The sequence below is a fragment of the Cheilinus undulatus genome, linkage group 21 (assembly GCF_018320785.1).
Source record: "Cheilinus undulatus linkage group 21, ASM1832078v1, whole genome shotgun sequence".
Classification (NCBI taxonomy): domain Eukaryota; kingdom Metazoa; phylum Chordata; class Actinopteri; order Labriformes; family Labridae; genus Cheilinus; species Cheilinus undulatus.
In genome coordinates this window covers 9,191,762-9,205,587 of record NC_054885.1, presented here as the reverse complement: position 1 = coordinate 9,205,587, position 13,826 = coordinate 9,191,762, and the positions used below count along the sequence as shown (strand labels likewise).

Here is a 13,826-nt window from a genome sequence, read left to right as displayed (position 1 = left end):
GATAAACGTATGTGGCAGTAAACTTGGAATAAGAGTGTATATTGATGAAAACGGTTCGTTGGGAATCTCTCCGAGATCTTCCCAAGACAAGATTTCGATGGAGTGAACTGATGAGGTCAACGCAATAGGATCTCCTGACTGGTTCGTCCGTGCTGCCGGCAAAGCGGGACAGACCGCCCCCACAAGATGAACAGAGATGAATAAATACACCGCTAAATGCGACGAGGGATAAGTCCACCATTATCAAAGCCACACAGTAATCAAACACTTACCAAACAGATACGTCCTTCTCTATCCTTTCCTGCTGCTGGTTTTCTTCCCCCTCGCTCCAAACTATCAGCATCAAACTCTGGGTCTAACACGTACAGACGTATATCAAAATTCACCATATTTTACTCAGTCGGACCAGTTCATTCAACGTTTACAAGTACTAGCATAGCAACATAGCCACATTGGAGGGGGCGGGCACAAAACATTGTGTCCTGCAAGTCTCCGGAAAATCGGCCAATTGGAGGAAAGCAGGTCCGTGGGGGGGCTGTCAAAGAGACAGCAGCGAAAATGAAGCGTTTCAGATGGAGGTTAAAATAAGGGCTTTTCAGGACACCAGTGTGAGAAACATGAGGAGATTTTTGAGCTATAAACCATGTGAAGCTACTACGTGGTCATCAGAGAGATGTGTAAAGCCTTGTAAAAAAGGCATTATACCCACTCTTTCAGTTCTCTTGTACCTCTTTTATACCCTCTTGGTCAAATCAACCCTGCGCTGGCTGGCATTTTGTTCCAGCAGCTAGCAAGGCTAGCTCATCCTAGCTCATGTTACCTGGATGGATGCTCCGCACACTTGACATGGGAGCAACCACTCAGCCCGATGACAGCTCAACTATGAGGCATTTTGTAACTGACTATTATACAAGCTCAATAAAAATGAGGGCATTAGGTATTGTAATTCATCCTTTCAGGATACTGCATGGTGAGTAACGAGCTAATCCCTTAGCATAGCACGTAGATGCAGTTTGCTAGCAGTGGGGCAGCTAAGTTACCTCAGCTTGCACCGTTATCGCTTGCTTTTATCTGTAGGGATACACACATCCAGTCAGCTCCTGCGACTACAGTGAAACACCCCAAAAAACATACTCACGGATAGATCAAGAAAACCAATTCACCTTCGCGAAAGCAATGATCCTTGGGATGAGCAGGTGAAAATATTACAAAAAAGTAGCGGGCAGATGGTGTGGCACCAGAGCAGCAGCCACAGCACAGCAATGGCAGCCAGTAGATGAAGCCTCCCTCTCACCCCTCTGCTCCCACACTTTGGCTGCCGTCACTGCCGCCCCGACAGTGACAGGTTCACCTGGAAGAAACCATTCAGGTTTGTCGGCGGGGAAAATGGGATGCAGAGAGGCTGTCCACAGCAGCAGCAGCAGCATGGGGCGCCATTCCAGTGTTGAGAGCAAACGGTCAACGATTAGGATGGAAGAAACATAGCAATAATGCTTAAAAGGCTTAGAGAAAACATAGCTGACACCATTAGATTGAGGGATGGATGCAACTGCCACCAACATGACACACATCTAAAATACATCACTTAATAAGAACTAGTCCAATGAGCTGGCTTAACCGAAGTGGGTTGAAAGAGACAATAAAGCATGCAGTTGACTGCACTGAAAAAATAACAACAAAATCTTGTACATATCTAAAACTTAATTTTGATCATTTGCAAGTTTATGTATTGTTGTATTTAATGTTTCATTCCGGTACATTTAGAGGAAAGGTAACCAGAGTCAAATCCTTGTTGCATAAGCGTAGTTGGCCAATCAAGCTGATTCTGATTTCAAGCCCACTCTGGTCCAGAACTACACCTCACTATGCACGCTGACTTCTCGAGTCTCAGGAATACATCTCACTCAACTAACATGCACATTTGCACGAAGTAATCCAAAAACTGTAATAAATCATTGTGGTAAAATGTCTCACCTCACATGCACATTGGCACTAATACATTATACTGACTGCAACTTAAACATGCAGAGCTGCGCTCATTGATCAACTGGCTGTAACGTAAATCACTGTGGAAAAATACCTCTCCTCACATGCACACTGGCACTAATAGATTATACTAACTGTAACTTAAATCACTGTGGTAAAATATCTCTCCTCACATGCACACTGGCACAAACAGATTATTCTAACTGCTACATAAATAACTGTGGTAAAATGCCTCACCTCACATAAACATTGGCAATAATAGATTATACTAACTTTAGTGTAAAATACTGTGGTAAAATGGCTTGTCTCACATGCAGAGCTGTGCTAATTAATCCACTAGCTGAAACATAATTAACTGTGGAAAAATATCTCACCTCACATGCACATTGGCACTAATAGATTATACTAACTGTAACTTAAATCACTGTGGTGAAATATCTCACCTCACATGCAAATTGGCACTAATAGATTATACTAACTGCAACGTAAATAACTGTGGTAATATGCTTCATCTCACATCCAGAGCTGCTCTCATTAATCCACTGGCTGCAATGTAAATTACTGCGGTAAAATGCCTCACCTTACATACAAATAGGCTATATGCACATGCACTTCCATATTCGGAAGTGCATGTGCACTTGTGTTGAGGACAACACATTTTGTGTTACTTTTAACACATTCACTGTGTGTGCACATTTAACACATATTGTGTGTTAAGTATGTCAAAGCAAACCATTTTCAACATTTGTTAACAGCTGAGATTGGATTCACTAATTCAAAAGTGTGAGACATTCATTGACAAAAACATCTTTCTTACCGGTCTAAGGTCCAAGATGTAAGAGGGCTGATTTTACACTTTATCTGGTCCCTCCTTTGGCCCTTCCTGACGCAGTAGGAGGCAGATAGTGTGCCAGAAGCTGAAGACCTCTGAAGCAAAAAGGCATACATACAATTAGTGATTCCACCTCTGACATAGGCTATAATTTAATAAATAAATTACTACCACAAAGAAAAACAGTAACCACAAGGATGTGCTGGAGGACTTTAAACCCATTAGTTTAAAGAATCGAAATAACATTTTTCATTTTTTTTTTAATGGTTCAGCACAAGTGGCGATATGAATTGAAGTACAATTTAATATATTATGGCCCTATGGGATTCCCCTCAGAAAATATTCATATAATAAAAATGAATGGCACAGGCCATGTGTCCACCAAATAAAAACACGTTAGACTGACAGTCATTGTATCTGGTATAAATGGAAGGTAACTTACCATTCTCTCTCCTTGGGGTCATTTTCAAGTGTTGCCACTTTTAGGACTTTTGGAATGATGTGTCCTTCCCATATCCGAAGGTCCTCCTCCCCCGGAAACATTTTTCCAAACTCTGCATCACACTGAAGATGGCAGATAACCCAACAATATTAAAAAGGGAACTATTCCCATTTGACTCCTTTGGTCTAAGACAGTCCAAAAATATTAGTAAAAATGAAAAAAAGCCCTAAATCAAAAACAACTGTGCTTAAACGAGGAGAGCTCATTTGAGTATTTAAAAGAAAATAAGGATTTTTAGCAGCGGGGGACTGTCTAGGGGGTGTCAGGGTGTGCTCCCCCAGGGGAAAAACTTGCACAATTTAAAGTTAAAGGCATCAATCTTGAGCAATTTCAGGGCAAAAAAAAGTCAAAATTGCAACAGGTCACATAACTATCTCTCACTTTAACTCCAACAACTCTACACCAAAACTTGTGTGCCAGACCCTTTATTTCCTGTTTTGTTTACATGACTATGCTGGAATCACATTTTTTAAATATTTGTCAGCCTAAGTAAAAAAAATAGTGTGTCAAATTATCTATTCAAATAATAAATGGAGTTACTTTCTTGCTCAAGTTCATATTCTGGAAAGATCAACACTGTTTATTCATCTTTGTTCATGTCCATTTGATAAATCTAATCATAGACACAGAAATGTTTACTGCAGCTGCATATCTTACTGATATAACAAATAATTTAAATCAGTGACAGTTTCATTCAGCTGTTGCTTCACATCTTTAACCTGACAGCTACTCTCCTTCTCTCTGCCTTACTGAGGCAAAGGGGAGATTATTTATACCCCCTAATTATCAATAGTAACCCATACTTCCTGTAAAGTTGTAAGTCTGACTGAGGCTCTGTCTTTATGTCACACCCTCATACTATGAGACGTTATAATTACAGAAAAGAATATTACTGGAATATTAAACTGTATATGAACATACGGAGTTATCCAGCCCCTGTGCGAGAGTCAGAGAGACAGCGGGAGGGCGCACATTTATAGCGCAACACGTATACTGATCCTGCATAGACATTAAAAAGAGAGGCGTGCAGAGAAAAGCCAAATGTTGTGAGTGTTAGTAACTCACAACCTTCCTCTGCTGTTCACCCAGAGCTGTTGATCCGCTGCGTGTGCACCACGAAGCAGCTCGCGTGCGTGAAGACGGTCTCAGCGTTTTAAAAAGGCAAAATAGGTGCGGCAAATCAATCTACGGCAAGAGTAATTAAATTATGGTGGATAAAGGTAAATGAGAGAACACTAGAAGGGATGCCAACCCGCCGACCGAAACCCCCAAATACACGCCAGCACCGGGGAAAAAAATAACGAACAGAAAACAAAAACTACTTCGAAGAAAACCAGTAAAAAATAAACACTGAAAGCGCGTTATATCTGTCTGTGTCACATTAAAACACAACGGTCAACAGTTCTACTCCCAACGGTCCTAGTTTGGTCATAGTTATATACGAAAAATGTCCGTTAAAATGTTAAGTAGCCTACAGTATGAGTTCAGCCTCCCGGTAAGCAACTTAAATCTGTCTCTCCCCTCCCAAACCAAACCCCGCAGTGCAGCTACAGTAAAATGGCGGCGTTAACAGACTGTGGTATTGACTTTAACTTAACTAGCTAAATGTTAACCACCAGGTTTCATGCCGACTTTACTTAAAGGAGCGTTGTTAAGCCGATGTAGTATGTATGTAATGTAAAGTCCCCAAATGAACTTTACATTGAGTATTTTGACAGTAATGTAGAAATAAAATTAATAATCAACAAATGAAGTTTGGCGGTGTAACATTAGCTAACTGCTAGGCAGCTCTGTTGAACTCAACCTAACCTTCATCATGAATTTCCTTTAAAAAGCAATTTAGTTGGTGGATTTTATACATGCTAAATTTACCCTAACACCTTATATTTATATGATATATATCTAAATAAAGTAGAAATGAATACTTACTGAGTTGTTGGGGAGCAGACCAACTGAAACAGCCTCCTTCTCAGTCTCCTTTGTCTTCTTTGTCTCTTAGGCGGGAACAGTGAACGTGAAAAATGGCAGCCCCTTCCCGCCACTCAAAATAACACAAATTGTGTTAAACTGTCTAGCACATGCACTCAAAATAACACAAATTGTGTTTATCTGTCTAACACATGCACTCAAAATAACACAAATTGTGTTTATCTGTCTAACACATGCACTCAAAATAACACAAATTGTGTTTATTTGTCTAACACATGCAGTGTGTACAACTTCTTAGGCTTACTTATTTTTTTTTTTTTTTTTTAACACATCTTGTGTCGAAATCCATGCAAAAACATTTTTTGGGTGATTTTTTAACACATCCTTTCTGAGAGTGTGCCGAGTGAGCGGAGCGGATCTTGTTCTCTGTCCCAGAGCGATGGAGGGAAGTTAACGTTAGGAACCCACTGATTATTCAGCCAGATTTATCGAATGAAACCATCACTTATGCGCTCCTGTGATTTTAGAACCAGCAGTTCTACAACACCCTCTGCTGGCAGAAAAAGAGGTAAGAACAAAAAATTCTATATTATAGAATATATATATATAAAACATATTATATATTATATTACTTCTATAATTTATAGGCAGTGCCAGGGGACACGCAAGCAGGAGATGACGTGGGCATATAGGTGGGTCCCGTGGAGGCTGTCCAGTTCCAGAGTGTGAATGGCATGACAGTGACTGGAAGCATTGTTATTTATTTTACAATAAAATAACATTTGTAAAACAATTTTCAGATGTCTTTTATGTCAGTGAAGGCAAAATTATAACATTCAAATCACAGTTTTGCTTGACAGACTCTCTTTAACAAAAATGCATTTTTCTCAGCTTTCTAGAAAACAAGTGGTCTTTTTGGTAAAACTAGCCTCTATTCAACTTCAGATAAATCAAGAACGGAACAAGGTGCAAACAAACTGTTTTTTCCATGATGAAATAGAGAGTTTCTTCTTTCATTTTAGCTATTTGGTGTTTTCAGAGTCATAGTAAAAACAACTCTGTGGGAACAGTTTGGGGATGGCCCCTTTCTGTTCCAGCATGAACTTGACTGGCCTGCACAGAGAACACCTTTGGGATGAATTACAGTGGAAACTGCGAGCCAGACCTTCTCGTCCAACATCAGTGTGTGACCTCACAAGTGTGCTTCTGGTGAAAAATTCCCATAAACACACTCCTAAACCTTGTGGAAAGCCTTCCTAGAAGAGTTGAAGCTGTTATAGCTGCAAAGGGTGGAGCGACGTCTTATTAAACCCTATGGATTAAGAACAGGATGTCACTGAAATTCATATGCAAGTCAAGGCAGGTGAGCGAATACCCAATAGAACCCAATAGAGAATCTAGAGAATCTCATTAGACACTGTTCCCTAAATAAAACTAAAACAAATGAAAGAAGATAATCCTTGGCTGGTTGTGTGATTACAGAATCACTTTCAATATTTCCCACACTCTAAACTGAGTATCTCCTTTGACCACCAGAGGGCAGCATCATATCAAACTACAGCACACAGGTTCAGAGCAGGTTGATCTATCAGCTATAATTACATTCAGAGTCAACAGGAGTGTTTCTCTTGCTGGGAATTGAAAATAACTCCCCTGAAAAAATGTTAATCAATGAGCAGTTCAGTTAATAAATACCAATACTATTATCTCCCAGCTTAAACTGTATAACATCCATTTCACAGTCTCCATCTTTGCAGGGTTTCACATTACCATCCAATCAGAATCATCTTCTGCAGTTGAAAAAGCCAAAACCATCAATTTGGAACATTCTTAGCCGATGAGTGTTACTGGTGTGGTTTAAATGTCCTCTAGGCCATCCTCCCCGTGAAGTCATAACATTTCTCAGCCATTACTTGGCTTAAACATTGAGGACGTGGCCCACACTCTGCAGGAAAACCCCCACATCTCCCTTTAAACCCATAAAGAAACTTTATCTGATATCCAGACAAGGCGGAGCTCAGCCTTCCTCTCATGTGAATTCTGATAAACAGTTAATTCTTCCAGATGTAGAGGCGTCTCGTGAAAGTATTTGTGTGCATGTGGACTGTGTGGTGTTCATGTGTTTGGCCAGACTCGTGTTTGACCAGGCATGGTTTCAATTAGATCTTCGGAAAACAAAACACGCCCAGTTCATAACCAGGGTGTTCTGCTGTCTCCATGCTGTGATGTTTTATGTGCGTGCATTTTATATCTTATGTTATGAATCAAGAATATGAGTGACTACTTTAGCCCAATGTTAACACTTTTATCCAGCTTTTTGCAATTTTTTGCCCCTTTTGTCACCTTTTTTTTGCCACTTTTCGCCCATTTAAGCTGCCTAAATTCCATTTTGCCACTCTTTCATGCTTTTTGCCCAAATATCCCACCTTTTTTTTCTGTTTTTTTGCTCATTATAATCACTTTTCACTCATTTTTCTGCCACTTTTGGACATTTTTTTGCCACCTGTAATTCATTTTTTCCCCCTAATTTTTCCCTCTTGCTGTTCTTTTTAGCAACTTTTGTGTTTGCCACTTAAAGCCCATTTTTGCCACTTATTTTTGTCACTTTTCTACCTTTTTGACGCTTTTATCCTGCTTTTTTGCGCTTTTTTTGCCCCTTTTTGCCTCTTCTCATCCATTTAAGCTGCCTTTTGCAATTAAACGCCACTTGTTGCCCATTTTCCCCACCTTTTTTCTGATTTTGCCCATTTTAACCAAATTTCACTAATTTTTTGCAACTTTAAACTCATTATTTGGTCACCTTTAACCCATTTTTGCCACTTTTCTCCCAGTGTTTGCCTCTTTTTGACCATTTTTTGCCACCTTTAATTTATTTTAATTGCCACTTTTCACCACCAGATTGTGGGTCTTGCAAATGTATTTTTCAACAATTCAGCTCTTTGGTTGAGCAGAGTTGAGTGACTCTGCCATACAGAGTTAGGTTTAGTTGTACTGAAAGCCTTCGGTAATGGCTGCCTCCACTGCTGAAGTACCTCAGAGATAGCTTAAGGGTGCTTTCACACTGTCCCAGATCTGAGTGCACTTAAGCCCAAAGTCTGAAGTCATGAATATGAAGAGCGAAGTTGCTGGCATCTTAAAAAGTTATTTTAAATCATCCATGGCTGAAGGATGGACTATTTGCCAGGTTAAAACAAAACCAATCTTCGCTCAGGTCATGACCCAAGTGGTTGCCATGGTAGCTTCTTCTTCTTTCTACTCCTTGGCGGGGTTGTAAACCAGCTACATGCATACTGCCACCTGCTGTTTTCGACTGAGTAAGTACGTAAGTGGGCCCGGGCACGGTTTGATGTTGCTAGTGTGAAAGCAAGCCAGCGGGGGAAGGGGGAGGGGAAGGAATCACAGAATGTGGTCCAAAACAACTGGGCCTAATATGAAAGCGCCCTTAGCATTCTAGACTTCTTGTCTGTTTTACTAGAACTGGGCCACGTTTCCGTATGAAATAAAGACTCAAAACGACCCGATAAGCTTTCCATGTCGGGAAAGAAGTTTTCACTCTTCTGCTGACCTGCTTCAACACGACTATGTGATAGTTAAGGGAAAGGGTTTCTTGTGTGAAAGCTTGCATACAATGGCTGCTACTGGAGCGATTAGCTCTGAATTGGTCACAGCAGCACTTGTGTCAAAACCAGGCATTTCTTTATTAAAGCAAGAGGAGAGAGCAACACTAAAAGCTTTCTCGCTCTTCTGCCAACCCGCTTCAGCATGAGTGTGTGATAGTTAAAGGGGAAAGGGTTTCTTGTTGTGTGAATGCCTGTATATAATGGCTGCTAGTGGAGCGGTCAGCTTAGCCTTAGCCAGACCAGCACTATTTTCAGAAATGCCCAGCATTTCTTCATTACAGTTAGTGATGAAACCAACATGGAAATCTTTCTGCCAACCTGCCTTGGCATGAGTATGTGAAAGTTACAGGGAAAGGGTTAGTGTGGTTGTATACAAGGCCTGCTAGTGCAGTCATTAGCTTGGACTGAGCTGCAGCAGCGCTTTTGTCTGGACTGGATGATGTGTCTTAATTCAAACAGGTGCAGAGAGCAACACTGAAAGCTTTCCGTGACAGAAAAAGTGTTGTTGCTCTACTCCCCGTCTGTTTCGCATTCTCTTTTCTGATCATTGTCCACCGTCAGCTGTTAGCTTGGATGTCACTGTAGGACTGCAGCAGTTTACTCTGAACTGGACCGCTGTTTCAGAGCAGAGCCACACCACAAGCTTGTCTTGTGCACAGACTAAAGGGAGGATATTTTCTCACCATTCTCAAGGGCTGTGGCTGAATTGATGTTGGGTTTTCTCCAGCATGTTCAAGTTGTTCTTTGTGTTTGTTATGATAAGAAAAACTAAGCTTGTTTGACCTCATCAGCTCTGATCAAATCTACTTCTGCCTTACAACTTTGCCCTAGTCATTACCCATCTTTGTCTCTTTATGATTCTCTCTGCTTTATTAAACATTGAGAACCAAACATAATTACAGAATAAACTTTGGTTTTCTGTTAGACGTGTCAGGGCTGACCTCCCTATCAAACCCGTTGGTTGCAGTGAAACGGTTCTCAAATAATTATTTTGCACTCATCCATAGCGAGAGCATCCTTCTGTCACAGTACTTCAGCCCTCACCGCCCTAAAACCAGCCCAGCACTCTGGGAATCTTCTAGATTCTTCGGATTAGTTGCGGGCCCGCTGTGAATTCTTCTTCTACTTTCAGTTCTATAGCTGCTTTGTTTGTCCTGCAGCATCATGCCTCTGTTTACTGCGTGTCACACTGACTCAGTCTGAGCACGTACAAAGTCTTTCCTTCACAGTTAAAACTGACTTCATCACACATGAGAACAGGAGTGTTGTGTAATCTTTAATTGTCTGGTTCTTAGGAAGCTTATTACACCCACATATATCCTTGTGTCACACAAAACATGCCTAACTGGTTATCCAAGTAAAGCTTTAATAATGTTTCTCTGAAACTTCCATAGAACTCAAACTGAAAAAGGCTGGTCTTGACACCTGAGTCGATCTGTTGATAAATTTGAACGAGCCAGCGCAAACCAGATTTCTGACAGAAAGGCCATAGGAGGCTGCTGAGCCAAGAGCACTGCCACTGCTATCCAAGAGTTCAGATTTACTAAACAGTGGTTTTCATTTTCCTCTTAAAATGATCCGTATCCATGCAGGATATGAATCAGCACAGCATAGCATGCACATTTTCTGTTTTTGTAGCACAGTAGATTTGTGAGTCATCTGCACACAATGACAAGAAATGTTGATTTTTTTTAAATCTAAAAGCAGGCCGAGAAGGAAGGATATACAAAGAAAAGGAGGAAGATCTACAATGAAGTATTTGGCAATGTCACATCTGCTTGTGCATGCTCTTTATAAGCTAAAAAAAAAACCTCGCGGGTATAAAAATGTGCAGCCCCATGTTTTAATGTCTGACCTTTAGGAAGAGCTGTTTAGAAGTTACCTGTTAATGTCTGTGCAGGTTTAGGCTGCGTTTTTTTTTTTCTTTTTAAGGAATGAGGTGTAACGTCTCAATCAGCATGCTGGTAAAAGAAACTCAGGAAAGCCAGTTCAGCTCTGTTACTGACTTCACCATCAGATTCACAGCCGGCCTGCTTTAAAGACATACACTAACTGTGGTTTAGCACTTTTACTGCTTCCAGAGCAAGGACTTGTGGGAGGACATGTCTTTGGCTCTTATTATGCTCTTTTTGCATGTTTTTACTCCTTGTACCCCATTTTAACCATTTTTTTGCCCATTTTTGCAGTTTTTGTTGCCACTTTTTTTTTACCACCTTTAATTTAAGCAACTCTTCCTCATTTTTTTGCCATTTGTAATCCATTTTTGCCTCTTATGCACTTTTTTCATGTTTTTACCCCTTCTACCCCATTTTTTTTACCACTTATTTGTTGTTTTTCAACTGTTCTTAATCCATTTCCGCTCTTCTTGTGTGCTTTTGACCACATTTTCTCCCCTTACAACCCATTTTTGCCACTTTCTGCACCTTTTTGCCACGTCTTTGTGAACCTTTTCCACAATTTGCGCAATTTCTAACCCATTTTTGTGTCCTATTGCTATTTTTGCATGTTTTCACCCCATACTCCACCCCCACCCACTACCAGTTTTCACCAGTGTTAATTCATTTATGTAACACTTCCTCCATTTTATTCATTTCTGATCCATCCACCCCATTTTAACCACTTCTTGCCTATTTTTGCAGTTTCTTGTTGCAACTTTAAAATCAATTTTGCCAGTGTACATTTTTGCTGATTTTTGAGCATGTTTTGTAAATTTTATGACACTTTTAACCCAGTGTTGCCACTTGTTAAACATTTTGGTCGCTTTTCACCCATTTTTGCCATTTTTATGCTCCCTTTAACTCATTTTTGATGTTTCTTCCCATTATTGCCACTTTTAACCTTTTCGTGCCACTTTTCCATTTTTCTTTTTTACCACCTTTAACCCATTTAAGCAACTCTTTCTCTTTTTTTGCCATTTCTAATCCATTTTTTTGCCTCTTTTGCTCTTTTTTACCCCATGCTTTTAACCCTTGTACTGCATTTTTACCACTTATTTTCTCTTTTTCAACTGTTAATTTTTAATCAATTTTTGCTCTTCTTGTGCTTTTGACCACATTTCCTCCCCTTACAACCCATTTTTGCCACTTTCTGCACTTTTTTGTCATGTCTTTGTGAACCTCTTTCACAATTTTTGCTATTTCCAATCCATTTTTGCATCCTATTGCTCTTTTCTTTTGCATGTTTTCACCCCATACTCCACCCACACCCACCTACCACCACTTTTTTGTCTCATACTAAAATCAGAAACAGCCAGAAGGTAATTTGTTGCATGAAAAAAGGTGTTATAAAGTGGTAATATGGGTTTAAAATGGTTTTAAAAAATGGCTGAAAAGTGTCAAAAAGGGGCAACAATAGGCAGTGAAGTAATGAAAACGGTAAAAGAAGTGATAAAATGGGTCGAAAAGTGGAAGAAATAGGGAGAAAAGGGGTGAAAAGGGGTTAAAGGGGACATATGCACAATTACTTCTTCAGGGTTTTTTGTTTTTTTCAAATAATGTACTCTGGCCTGTCCTCAATCCTCTCAAGTAACAGAAAAATCCATTCCCTCCCTCCCTCTCTTTCTCAACCTTCCAGTAAATGTGTGCTGAATCAAGCTGTTCTAAGACTTTGATGTCATGTGTGGAGTTAGCACCGCCCCCAGGTTCGGTTGGGCCTCCCCGCTTGGAAGAAAGTCCCACCCTCTTCTCCTGATCCTCCTTTCTACTGCCAGCTGAATAGAGGATTAGGAGAGCCACATTCATTAAGCCGACATCCATTTCCTGAGAGGGGCGGAGTCAGGGGCAGAGTCAGACAGTTCAGTAACATTTAAAGCCAGAAACACAGAAACAGCAGGGATGAAACAGAGGGATTTTTCATGTAAAAATCCAATATTGGAATGTTTTTAAGCAACAAACTTAACATGCATGTTTTGAGAACCTCTGAGACCAAAATAAACTTGTCTTAAAGGGGTAAAACCTGTCACCTTGAAAAGGTTGCGAAAAAAGGGTAAAAATGAGCAAAATAGATTGTTCAAAGAATTGAATCAGAAAAGAATTGAAAAAAGTTTAAAAGGGATGAAATGGGTCAAAAAGTGAGGTAAATTGGTTTAAAGTCCAATAAATGTGCAGAAAATTTGTGAAAGATGGTTAAAAATGGGTGAAAATGGGTCGAAAGTGGCAGAAATTAAGTAACAGGAAATATTTTTTTAAAGTGGCAAAAGTGGCTGACAGGAGCAAAGAAAGATGCAAAAATTGGAAATGGTAAAAAATAGTGAAAGGGGTTCAAAAGTGAAGCAGCTGGGTTAATTCTTAGAACAAAAATGGGTTAAACTGTGCAAAAACTGGTTAAAAGTGGCATAAGGGTTCAAAAGAGGCAAAAGGGCAGGAAAAGTGATGAGAAGGAGTTAGAAAGTGGCAAAAATGGTTTAAAAGTGGCTACTATGTGCAGAAAAAGTGGTGAGAAGGAGCTGAAATTTGTCTTAAGTGGGTTGAGAGAGGCATAAAAATGACCACAAATAAATATTCTTAACATTAAAACCCAGTGATAGCCTGACATACTTTACAAAAGCAGCCAGCACCATTGCTACTCATCCAGCAGATTTACTGAGATCACCAATAAATCACAAATGGGCGGGGCTTATTTCTCTGAGTTTTCAGTGGCCCAGCATATTCTGTTTCTGAGTAATGTTGGATGGATTCAGAGATACCAGTGTGTTTAAACGGAACGATTACAGCTCTCTGTATGTGATGACACATACCTGAATAGAATCAGTGCTTTTCTCTGTGTATTGGATGTTCTTCATTAGAGATAACAGAGTTTGTAGCCAAACAGCATCTTAGAGTCTGTCTAGTGCTGAAATTCTGGTCCCTCAAGGATTAATTTTGCTCTCAAATTGTACATGATTGATGCATTTAACTTTACAATTTACAACATTCCCCACCCACCCACCATAGTCTCAAAACCCCCCCAAAGAAACCAC

At 40.0% G+C, this 13,826-nt stretch overlaps 1 long non-coding RNA gene across 1 annotated transcript in view; it reads right to left on the bottom strand.

The window, feature by feature from the left end:
- The window catches only part of LOC121529271, a 29,495-nt gene extending 26,107 nt beyond the window's left edge, over positions 1-3,388 (bottom strand). Inside the window, exons 1-2 of the long non-coding RNA XR_005993565.1 lie at positions 3,261-3,388; positions 2,804-2,913 (exon numbers count right to left, since the gene is read on the bottom strand). This is a non-coding gene — a long non-coding RNA (uncharacterized LOC121529271). The remainder of the gene's footprint in view (positions 1-2,803; positions 2,914-3,260) is intronic.
- Positions 3,389-13,826: the final 10,438 nt, after the last annotated feature.